The sequence below is a fragment of the Nicotiana tabacum genome, chromosome 7 (assembly GCF_000715075.1).
Source record: "Nicotiana tabacum cultivar K326 chromosome 7, ASM71507v2, whole genome shotgun sequence".
Classification (NCBI taxonomy): Eukaryota; Viridiplantae; Streptophyta; class Magnoliopsida; order Solanales; family Solanaceae; genus Nicotiana; species Nicotiana tabacum.
The window spans coordinates 135,073,909-135,086,255 of NC_134086.1; positions in this window are offsets into that span (position 1 = coordinate 135,073,909).

Sequence of the window (12,347 nt, forward strand, 5' to 3'; positions counted from 1 at the left end):
TTCTCACATTGTATCTATTTTTTTCTTTATACAGTCTCTTCCCTATTAAGAAATTTTTAATTAGTATTTTACCCGTAATCAAAATAATATCATATTTGACTTTAAGTTGTAACTTTGATTAGTATAAAATATTAATATATAAGTTCTTTGATTATTATATTCCAAATCTATTAAGTTTTCTTATATTTATTTTTTGTATTACATACAATAGAAAAAAATTCTCTTTTAGTTTCAACATACAAAATTTGACTTTTAATTTTAGTTAATAAAATTACTTATATTAGATATTTATTTATATTTTTAAATTTTAATTCTATATCTAGCAAGACTTTAATTTTTGGTGCCACTTTATTTAGTATTATTATCCATTACTATCCTTTAATATAATATAGATAATCCAAAAATATTTTAATCTTAAAATAAATATCTATTTTATTTTTAAATGATTTCTTGAATTCTTAAGTTATTTAAATTTATCAATAGCATTTTTTATTATTTTATTTCACTTTATTTTATTTTCTAAACCAATTCTTAGGATAAATATTCTCACGCTATTTCTAATTTATTTTAAATATTTTTAAGTTCTTATTTTATCTGTTAGACATAAGTTGCGTGGTATTATCCACAATATGATATTTCTTATCATAATAGATAAATAACAACTTTCTCTTCTCAAATTTAAATAAGTTTTATCATTTTCTTTATGATGAAAGATTTGATTAAGTTCTCTATATTTATTCCTTATTTTTGCTATTCTATTGTTCAATAAATAATATTATTACATTGTTATGTGGCTTTCATTAGCTTGTTTAATTTAGTATCTATTTCTACCACTCTTATTTTAGTATTAATCATAAAAGTTAATTTCTTATTTGTTTGAACACATTATATCTGATGATAATGTTTTTATTATCATTTTATTTCTCTATGTACTATTTCTAAAAATAATAAAATTATGAAATGAAAGAAAAGAAAACAGATCAAGTGGTTAGTGAATAATTATATTTGGAAAACTATCAAAATTTATTTACTATAAGAATGTGAGTCAATTTTAATTGATTTCTATCATAAATTAAATTTGATCAAATCTAATTTGTTTTAATCCTTATTAAATTTGTCTAAAAATCTATTTAGATTATGTCTTAAAAATGTTAAGTGACATTTTCTGAATATGCCCCTTGGCTTAATGTCACGTCTCACTACCTTCCATTTAATATAATATATATAGAAGATACAAATATTTAAGTTTTTTCTTATCTTATAAATAATTGTATACTTTATGTAAGATCTTATTTTACTGCTTGAATATTTTAATTTTTGAAGTCAATAAATCTTTAATAGCATAAGTAAATTTTAGTTTTATTTTATATTTTAACTTACTTCAAAGTATAAATAGTCATAGGTTATCTCAATTTACGTTTTTATATATTTTTTATTTTTTCCAATTATAGTTTTTTAATTAATTTTTTACCTCCATATTTCTAGGTAATTTAGAAGAAAATCTATGAGTGAATTAATATATATATATTAGGATTTTAATTCTATATCTAGCAAGACTTTAATTTTTGGTGCCACTTTATTTAGTATTATTATCCATTACTATCCTTTAATATAATATAGATAATCCAGAAATTTTTTAATCTTAAAATAAATATCTATTTTATTTTTAAAATATTTCTTGAATTCTTAAGTTATTTAAATTTATCAATAGTATTTTTAATTATTTTATTTCACTTTATTTTATTTTCTAAACCAATTCTTAGAATAAATATTCTCATGCTATTTTTCTAATTTATTTTAAATATTTTTAAGTTCTTATTTTATCTGTTAGACATAAGTTGCGGGTATTATCCACAATATGATATTTCTTATCATAATAGATAAATAACAACTTTATCTTCTCAAATTTAAATAAGTTTTATCATTTTCTTTATGATGAAAGATTTGATTAAGTTCGCTATATTTATTCCTTATTTTTGCTATTCTATTGTTCAATAAATAATATTATTACATTGTTATGTGGCTTTCATTAGCTTGTTTAATTTAGTATCTATTTCTACCACTCTTATTTTAGTATTAATCATAAAAGTTAATTTCTTATTTGTTTGAACACATTATATCTGATGATAATGTTTTTATTATCATTTTATTTCTCTATGTACTATTTCTAAAAATAATAGAATTATGAAATGAAAGAAAAGAAAACAGATCAAGTGGTTAGTGAATAATTATATTTGGAAAGCTATCAAAATTTATTTACTATAAGAATGTGAGTCAATTTTAATTGATTTCTATCATAAATTAAATTTGATCAAATCTAATTTGTTTTAACCTTATTAAATTTGTCTAAAAATCTATTTAGATTATGTCTTAAAAATGTTAAGTGACATTTTCTGAATATGCCCCTTGGCTTAATGTCATGCCTCACTACCTTCCATTTAATATAATATATATAGAAGATACAAATATTTAAGTTTTTTCTTATCTTATAAATAATTGTATACTTTATGTAAGATCTTATTTTACTGCTTTAATATTTTAATTTTTGAAGTCAATAAATCTTTAATAGCATAAGTAAATTTTAGTTTTATTTTATATTTTAACTTACTTCAAAGTATAAATAGTCATAGGTTATCTCAATTTACGTTTTTATATATTTTTTATTTTTTCCAATTATAGTTTTTTAATTAATTTTTATCTCCATATTTCTAGGTAATTTAGAAGAAAATCTATGAGTGAATTAATATATATATATATTAGGAAGAAACTACTCCCCAATTTAAATTGTTAATTTTTTTTTCTTATTTTCATTTTTTATAGCTATTTAAATTCAAAAACAACAACCAATAACTAATTATTAACTAAATAACTAATTATGTCAAGTGGCTTTTTTCTAGGCTGTCACTTGGCTTAAGGAGAAGGCTTTTCCTCTCCTTTTAATAATATATTGATGATAATGTTTTCGTTATCATTTTATTTCTCTATGTACTATTTCTAAAAATAATAAAATTATGAAATGAAAGAAAAGAAAACAGATCAAGTGGTTAGTGAATAATTATATTTGGAAAGCTATCAAAATTTATTTACTATAAGAATGTGAGTCAATTTTAATTGATTTCTATCATAAATTAAATTTGATCAAATCTAATTTGTTTTAATCCTTATTAAATTTGTCTAAAAATCTATTTAGATTATGTCTTAAAAATGTTAAGTGACATTTTCTGAATATGCCCCTTGACTTAATGTCATGCCTCACTACCTTCCTTTTAATATAATATATATAGAAGATACAAATATTTAAGTTTTTTCTTATCTTATAAATAATTGTATACTTTATGTAAGATCTTATTTTACTGCTTTAATATTTTAATTTTTGAAGTCAATAAATCTTTAATAGCATAAGTAAATTTTAGTTTTATTTTATATTTTAACTTACTTCAAAGTATAAATAATCATAGGTTATCTCAATTTACGTTTTTATATATTTTTATTTTTTCCAATTATAGTTTTTTAATTAATTTTTTACCTCCATATTTCTAGGTAATTTAGAAGAAAATCTATGAGTGAATTAATATATATATATTAGGAAGAACTATGAGTGAATATATATATATTAGGAAGAAACTACTCCCCAATTTAAATTGTTAATTTTTTTTCTTATTTTCATTTTTTATAGATATTTAAATTCAAAAACAATAACCAATAACTAATTATTAACTAAATAACTAATTATGCCAAGTGGCTTTTTTTAGGCTGCCACTTGGCTTAAGGAGAGGCTTTTTCCTCTCCTTTTAATAATATATAGATAGATATTTTAACTTACTTCAAAGTATAAATAGTCATAGGTTATCTCAATTTACGTTTTTATATATTTTTTATTTTTTCCAATTATAGTTTTTTAATTAATTTTTTACCTCCATATTTCTAGGTAATTTAGAAGAAAATCTATGAGTGAATTAATATATATATATTAGGAAGAAACTACTAGAAGAAAATCTATGAGTGAATATATATATATTAGGAAGAAACTACTCCCCAATTTAAATTGTTAATTTTTTTTCTTATTTTCATTTTTTATAGATATTTAAATTCAAAAACAATAACCAATAACTAATTATTAACTAAATAACTAATTATGCCAAGTGGCTTTTTTCTAGGCTGCCACTTGGCTTAAGGAGAGGGCTTTTTCCTCTCATTTTAATAATATATAGATTTTTACTGTTTGCTTTTGTTTTACGCTAAGTTTTGTAGTAAAATGCTTGATCGGTTCTATTAGACTACTCATTAGATAATGTCAAATAATTAAGTACTACTACTTACTAAGCTATTTTTTTATTAGATCCCTACGTCACGTTTGATATCTTGCTCCTATACCGAACATGTGAAATAATACTTCATCACTCCCTTCCCTCTCCTGTCCCAAAAAATAATTTACTAAATAAAAGTAAAATCTTTTGTTTCGGTCTTTAAGATTAGCTTAAAAAATTATTTGATTGATAATCTTGATTTTAAACATGTTGAATTATTTATATGTCTTCTTTTTCTTCTCAGAAGATCTTGACTTGCCAAAAAAAATCTCATTCTTTCAAAGAAATGTATTGTGTAAACAGCAAATAAGTACATACTTTTTTTGTTGTTGCAGGAGATAATTTATTATTAAAAATTAGGTAATATTATAAGGAGATTTCCCAGCCATCCCATTGGGATCGAAACTGAGAGGATTTACAAAAGCAACAACGTTATTAACTGCATTAACGTTCCCCATACTAGCTAGTTTATTACAAGTTTGCTCAGATTATTCTACCATACAATCTTCCATCGGCATCATCCTTTAAGGCTACTTCCACCAGCTGAGTATATACATGATGGATGATTGTTTTATTCATTAGTTGTAACTTGATACTATCCTTAGCCAAAAGATGAGCTACTGAGTTTGCTTCTCTAAAATTATGTCTGAGCAACGAGGTCCCCAACTGCGCCATTGACCACCTGCATGATGAGATAACATGGTTAAAAATTTGATGGTCTTTGTCTAGAAGCGAGATTACCTCTGTTGAGTCCATCTCTATCTCGAGAGGCTGGAGTTGAAACTGGAGTGCAACTTTAAGGCCTATTTCTAGCCCAAGTAGTTATGCATGAGTGTTGCTGATGACATTAGTTAATTTTCGGTACCCTTTTATCCAACTGTCATTGTTGTTTCGAATGACTCCTCCCAAGCCGCCCATGTTAGTGATGTTGATGAAAGCACTATCACAGTTGAGTTTAAAGCTCCCCCTGGGGGGTTTTGCCATCTGACGGAGATAAACTTAGTATTTTGTGAGGGTTGTTGGAAGTTGGTGAGGTATTTAAATTCCGCAGCTTTAGTAAGGGAAGTTTTGATTGGTACTTCATGTGAGACATTATTTATGTTGTTATTGTTGCGATTGAGCCATATATGCCAGAGGCAGAAGGGGTAGAGCTCCTCTCATTCTAGGTTTTGAAAAGATATGGAGGGTTGCATGAGCCTAATCAAGTCTAACCGATGTAAATTGGTAAAGGATGGAGGGGAGATGCCCAAATTTGACCAGAATTTTTGAACTATAGGGCATGATACGAAGATGTGGTAGATATCTTCTTTACCTCTTCTACAAGCCGAACAAGTATCATCTATATTGAGCCCAATGTGGAGGAGGTAAGTTCTAGTTGGAAGTTTCCTATGGTAGCATAGCCAGAGGAAAAAACATATTTTCCTAGGTACCTTTAATTTCCAAATCCAAGAGGTATTTAAGGGCGGGTCCTTAGGAGGATCTAGGAGTGTTATGGTAGATTTGATACTAAAGATGTCATTATTGGTTGGTTTCCAGTAAGGCTCGTCTTTGGGGGTGGTTGAGTAATTTATATGGATACTTTAGATGGCATTCTTAATATCATTAGTGATAGACAAGGAGAGGTTGTCGAAGTTCCATTTTTGATCAATTAGGATCTTCCTAACTAACATGTGTTCCTCACTCAAAGGAAGGGGGCCTTGGATTAGGGTTCTGAGAGGGGGGAAATTTGGAATCCAACTATTATCCCACAAGCTAACTCTACTGCCATCGCCTATATTCCATGCCAAACCTTTGTTGCAAACATTCCACCCATTCACTATGTTTTTCCAAATAAAGGAGGCATTTTTTGGAGAAGATCTATTCAAATATTGATTAGTGAGTGTCCTAGCCCAAGGGGCAGTAGTATTGTTATAAAGGCACCAAGTGAGATTTGCAAGAACGGACTGATTTTTAACATTTGTTTTGACTAATCCAATACCCCCTAGCCCCTTAGGAGTGGTAACTGTATCCCAACTAATTAAGTGGAGACGCTTTTTTCGGATGTAGAGCCCCAAAGGAAGTTGCGTTGAATAGGATCAACAAATTTGAGGGATTTTTTGGAAGGAGGAAATATTGCATCACATGAGAAGGGATGTTGCTCAGAGTAGATTGAATCAGAGTTGCTCTTCCTGCTAGATTAAGGCATTTTAGTTTCCAATTGGCGAGTTTAGATCTCATGTTTTCCAAGATGTAAAGGAAATCAGTGTGCTTAGGAGAATTTGTAATAATAGGGAAACCTAAGTACCTACCAAAATGTTTACTTGTAGAAACATTAAGAGATTTGGAAATGTTTTCTTGAAGGGATTGCGGGCAATTTGTGGAAAAGATGATTTTAGACTTTTTGTAAGTGATTTTTTGTCCAGAAAGTTTACAAAAGAGGGATAGGGTATTAGCAATGGCTTCACAAGATTTATTATTGGCTTTGGCCATTAACGTAATATCGTTCGCAAAAAATACATGAGATAGATCCGATCCTTTAGGACTAAGCTTGATGGGGTCCCACAATGCACAATCAATTTGGTGATTTATAAAACGAGAAAGCATCTCAATACAAAGAACAAAAATATAGGGTGAAAGGGGTCTCCTTGGCGAATACCCCTAGTAGGCTTGAAATATCCTGACCTTGTCCAAGGCATCCTGTACTAGATCCGTACCTAACCACCGAGCCTCTCCCAGCTCGAACCATCCAATCGGCGACCGATATCGCCTACCATATAAAGCCTCGTAAGGAGCCAGTTGGATGCTCGACTGGTAGTTGTTGTTGTAGGAAAACTATGCTAAAGGCAAGAATTGATCCCACGAGCCTCCAAAGTCAATGAGAATTAGTACGAGAGCCATTGACGAGTATGACAATACTACTAGTAGTAATACAATTCATTATGAGCTTAGTTATTTTATGAGGAAATCTGAAGTAAACAAGAGTTCTATAAATGAAGGACCACTCAAGGCAATCGAAGGCTTTTTCTAAGTCTAGCTTGATAATCATGTTAGGCTTAGAACCCTTAACCTTGTTGAATTTGTTAATAACCTCTTGGACGATGATACTGTTATCACAAGCCCTTCTGTTTTTAATAAAACTAGATTAAAAGGGACTAATGATTTTGGGAAGGAGGAGTTTTATTCTATTAGCAACAATTTTAGTGACAACTTTATAAATCGTATTGCAAAGGCCTATTGGTCGAAAATTTTGGAGGAGGTTAGCGCTAGGCACTTTAGGAATTAAGCAAAGATGGGTATAGTTAAGGTTATCAGGAATAATTTTTGTATGAAAAATATTTTTAACATAAGTAGTGACAGAATCACCAATCACTGGCCAAAATTTTTGATAAAAAAGGGGTGAATGCCATTCGGACCAGGGGCTTTCATTGGTTTAAAAGAAAAGATGGCATTTGATATCTCTTGGTTAGTGACAAGCATATCTAGAAAATCAAGGCTCAAATTATCAAAGCTTTTTGGGGAATTAATAATATCCATCCTATCCGAGGTGGAGAGAGAAGTGGTGAAGATGTTACTAAAATATTCTAAAGTGTGATTATTAATATCGGAGGGGTCATCAATCCAGTTGCCCTCATCGTTTTTGAAGTGAGAAATTTTATTGGATTTTCTGCGGATAAGGGTGGAGATGTGAAAAAATTTTGTGTTAGCCTCCCCATTATTAAGCCAGTTAATTCTAGATCTAAGTTTCCAAAAATCCTCTTCTAACCTAAGGACATCATTATACTCGTTAACAAGCTGATTTTCCAGGTTGAGGTGAAAAGAGCTATTGGGGTAATTAGTGAAATTTTGAATACCTTTGATTCTAGCTAGCAAAATTCTCTTTCTTTTAAAAATATTACCAAAAGTCTCCTTATTCCACTTCATGGCTTTATACTGGAAGAAGGGAAGGGCCTCCTCAAAAGACCTATTATTCCAACAGTCTTTGACAAGTTGAGGAAATTGGGGATGATAACACCACATACTCTCAAGCCGGAAATTCTTAGCTTTAGGATAGCTAAAGTTTAGGTTGAGTTTTATTAATAGCGGATTATGATCACTATAAGTCCTTGGCAAGTGATCCACTATAACATTAGGGTATTGGTTAAACCAACCCTCATTTACGAAGCACTTGTCGAGTCGCTCTATAATGAGCACTTTTTTTCTTTTTCCTATAGTTCGTCCATGTATATTTTGGACCCTTAAAGTCAAGGTCAAAAAGTTCGCAATAATTAACCAAATTCCAAAGCTTGGTAGTTTTTTTAAAATTAATAGGACGACCACCCCATTTTTCCTCAGAAGAAAAACATCATTGAAATCGCCTGTTCTAGCCAAGGGAGTTTATAACTATTATAAATAGTAGTAAGGTTATGCCACATTTTTTTACGTTTATAAAAATTTGTACAAGCATAAACAGTACTTAAAATCCAAGGGTTATGATCAGGGAGTACCTTGATCATTGCATGCAGTTCTTGATCATCCCTAACCACTTCTTCTACTGTTATCATGTTGTGCATCCACACGATGGCAATCCCACCTAATCGACCATCTGATGGAATTTCCACCATCTCAGAAAAGTTGAAGTCGTGTTGGATAGAAACATGATCCTGCATGCGTGTTTCTAAGAGAGATACTGGGCAGGGTATATGAGTATCGATGATATCACTGAAGTTCCTGTGAAAATTAGCATTATTCGCCCCTCTCACATTACAGATTATGAAGTTAATTGGGTGTGTCATTTGGAGAGATTGTCTGTTGTGGTTCCCCTGAGTTTCCTCCAAACGTAAAGGTGGGCCTTCCCTTAGTGAGGGGTTGAGCACCATTGCGTATTTTCCTGATGCAGGGTTTAGGAGAGGTCGGATGTCCATCGAGCATTTGAACAATGTTGTTGGGCAGCTGATGATAGATTTTTTGTCTTGCCTCTCCTTATAGAGTAGTATTGCTATTTTTCTGAGGCTTTTGAACTCTATTCGAGATTCCCTTAAAGGTATTGTTGTTGCCTCCCCTTGCTCTGGCATTGGATTGCCCAGGTTTTGTGCGTTGAGAGGTGGTTGGACATCCATTGGAGCATAATTGTCCTGGTTCTGTGGTATTAGATGGTTTATTCCCTGTTGAACCTGGTCCGCTGCTTGCCAGGCTAGGAAGATTGGGTTCACTTGTTTTGGAGAGGCTGGATCCCATATGCTGGGTTGAAGTGAGCTGGGAGACCCCAGTGGGCCTGCATTGCTTGGACTAATGCTGGAGGGGCATTTGGAGCTATTGGATTCAGGATGTTGGTTAACCAAGTTTGGTTGACAAAGTTGTTCATCGCCAGTTGCATTCCCTCCATGATCAGTTGGTGTAAGCACGTGATTTTTGCCCTATGAAAGAATTACTCCCAAAAAATTCAAAATAAAACAGTTTTCCTTGGTGTGCAATTTTGAGAATTTTTGTGACATTTTTGGATAATTATTTGTATTTGTCTGTGCATGTTTATTTGTTAAATTAAAAACAAAATACAAAAATATGTCGCATTTTGCATGTAGGATTTAATTCTACAATTGTTAGTAATTAAGTTTATTTTACAAAAATTGAAAATTACAAAAATAGGCATCTTTTGCATTTTTAGCATTTAATGTCCAAATGTACAATTTTATGCTTAATTATTACTTAATTGTGCGTTAATTGTTATTGGGAGTTAATTTGCGCTTTTATAACTTAATAATAATTTAAGGATTTTTAGAATTTAGTTTTAGAAAAATAAAAGAAGAAAAGAGAGCAAAAATACAAAGAAAATCAGAATGAGACTCTTCTTCAAATTCAAGCCACAAACCTAAAAAATACCCAACCTTCCCCATGACCCGGTCCATTTCAAACCGGGTCGACCCGGTCCATAACCCAAATACCCAACACCCCCTATCTTACATTTTACAAAACAAAAAACCCTAAAACCTAAAAGCTAATCCCATCCGCCACCCTCTCTTCTTCTTCTCCAAGACTTCACCTTCGACACAACCACCACCACCCCAGTCCAAACGACCACACACACACACAGTCGTCGTCGAACCTCCATAGCCACGCCAAACGACCCCACTGCCACTGCTTCGTCTTCTTCATCGCCTCGTCCATGGCAGCAGCACCAACAACCCTCCACCACCTTTTCCTTCACGCCCAAACGACCCCCTACTGCTTCGTCCAGCTTCCCCCGTCGTCGAACATCCAATGGTTGCCTCCTCCATCTCTCGCTCCTGCTTCTGTTACGTCCAAACAGACCCCATCACTCCAAAACCAAGCTGTTTTTGCTGCTACCTCCAGCTGCCTCGTCGAGACCCTCTCTGTCATCGTCTTCTACAACCAAAAAGAACCAACAAAAAAGGCTCCTCCCATGAACGATGTGAGTTCCAAGCTCGCTCCAAGCTCGACTGTGTGTCGCACGCACACACACAGTCGTTGGCCAGCCTTCACCGGCTGTTTCGTCAACGTCAAGCCCCGTCCAGCATCGCTTCTGCTGCGTTGCTGCTACTTCACCCTTTTTCTGGCGCCTCCAGTCCAAAAAAAATGAGACTCACCATCTTGCTTATTCAAGCTTTGGTCGGAGTTTGTCGAAACAGTTCATACACAGTTCGAGTTCGTCGAGTTATAGCGCGTCGAGGTTGCCATTGGAACCTAGGTTCTTTGTTTGTATTGGAGAAAATTTGTGTTCATGTATTTTTTTTTAAGTTTGTTGCTTTGTGAATTTTTCAAGTGTGTTCATAATGTCGAGTGTTTAGTTTAGTTTGAATCATTCATCTTTGTTATGATGTTGTTAGATTAAATTTGAAGTTCAATTGTTTATTGAAGTTTAGTGATTTGAATCTATTTGGTTGTTATGATCAATTTGTTATTTTTGTTAAATCTGAAAGTAGGATTGTTGTTAAAAATTTGTTCAGTCAAAATAATTCCTGCTTTTTGTTGTTCATGGTATGATTTCAGTTTGCATCATTTCCGTTAATTGTGATTCATGTTGTTTCAGTTTATTTTTGTTGTTGATATTGTTGTCTCTTTGCTCATTCATTTTGTCTAAGTTAACCAGGATTGGTTCCTAATATGGTTAACTTATTCACATTAATTTGATGTTGTTCAATCTGTGTTCATGTGATTTGTTGTTTGAATTTGTTTAGAAATTGGTCATATTTGCCGTATTTTGGTTGAAATCGATTAGGTGAATGGTTATAGCTGATGGGGGTAGTTTGGTAAATTGCAGTACATTCAGGGGTAAATTGGTAATTTCGGTAAGGTCGGAGGGGTATTTTTGGAATTGAACATTTGATATAATTGTTTAATATAATGGGGGACAAGACATAATGTAGTGGGGTAGAAATAATGTAATTCTTTATGTTAAGCATGGGGGACAAGTTGTAATGGGGTGGGGTTGATATATTAGTTTAATATAATGAGGGACAAGACATAAATTAGTGGGGGAATAATGTAATTATCTATGTTAAGCATGGGGGACAAGAGTTTAAAATAAAGAAAATATTAAGTAGTGGGGAAAAGCATGCAATTGGGGGAATATTTCGGGTTGGGGATTCAAGACAAGAGTCTTGTTATAAATAGAGTCATTTGACACATTTAAGGGGAGAAGACTTGAACTTGAAAGATTTTTGGGGAGAACATTTTTGAGAGAGGAAGACATTCTGAAAATCTCAAGAGTGTTGGAGAGTTAAAAAAGAGAAAACAAAAACAAAGGGAGAAACGAGTTTAGTTTCGGGTTTAATACATGCGTGGGTTGTTGCTGTTTTTTTTTTTTTTACAAACTTTTGGGTTTGTTCTATTGAGTTTGTTTGGTTTTCTTCAAAGTTTTCTGGGCCTTGAATCTGGTTCTAATTGTTGATGTTGGGTTGCTGTTGCGTTGTTGTGTTATTACTGTAGTTGACTCCTCCTTCTTTTCTTCTTGTACTGCCATTTCCAGGTACACATTTGTACACTCTCGGTTTGAAGCGAAATGAAGTATTAACCAGGCTTTGTTCCTGTTGAATTCCTCATGTTTAGATTTGTACTTGAATAAAA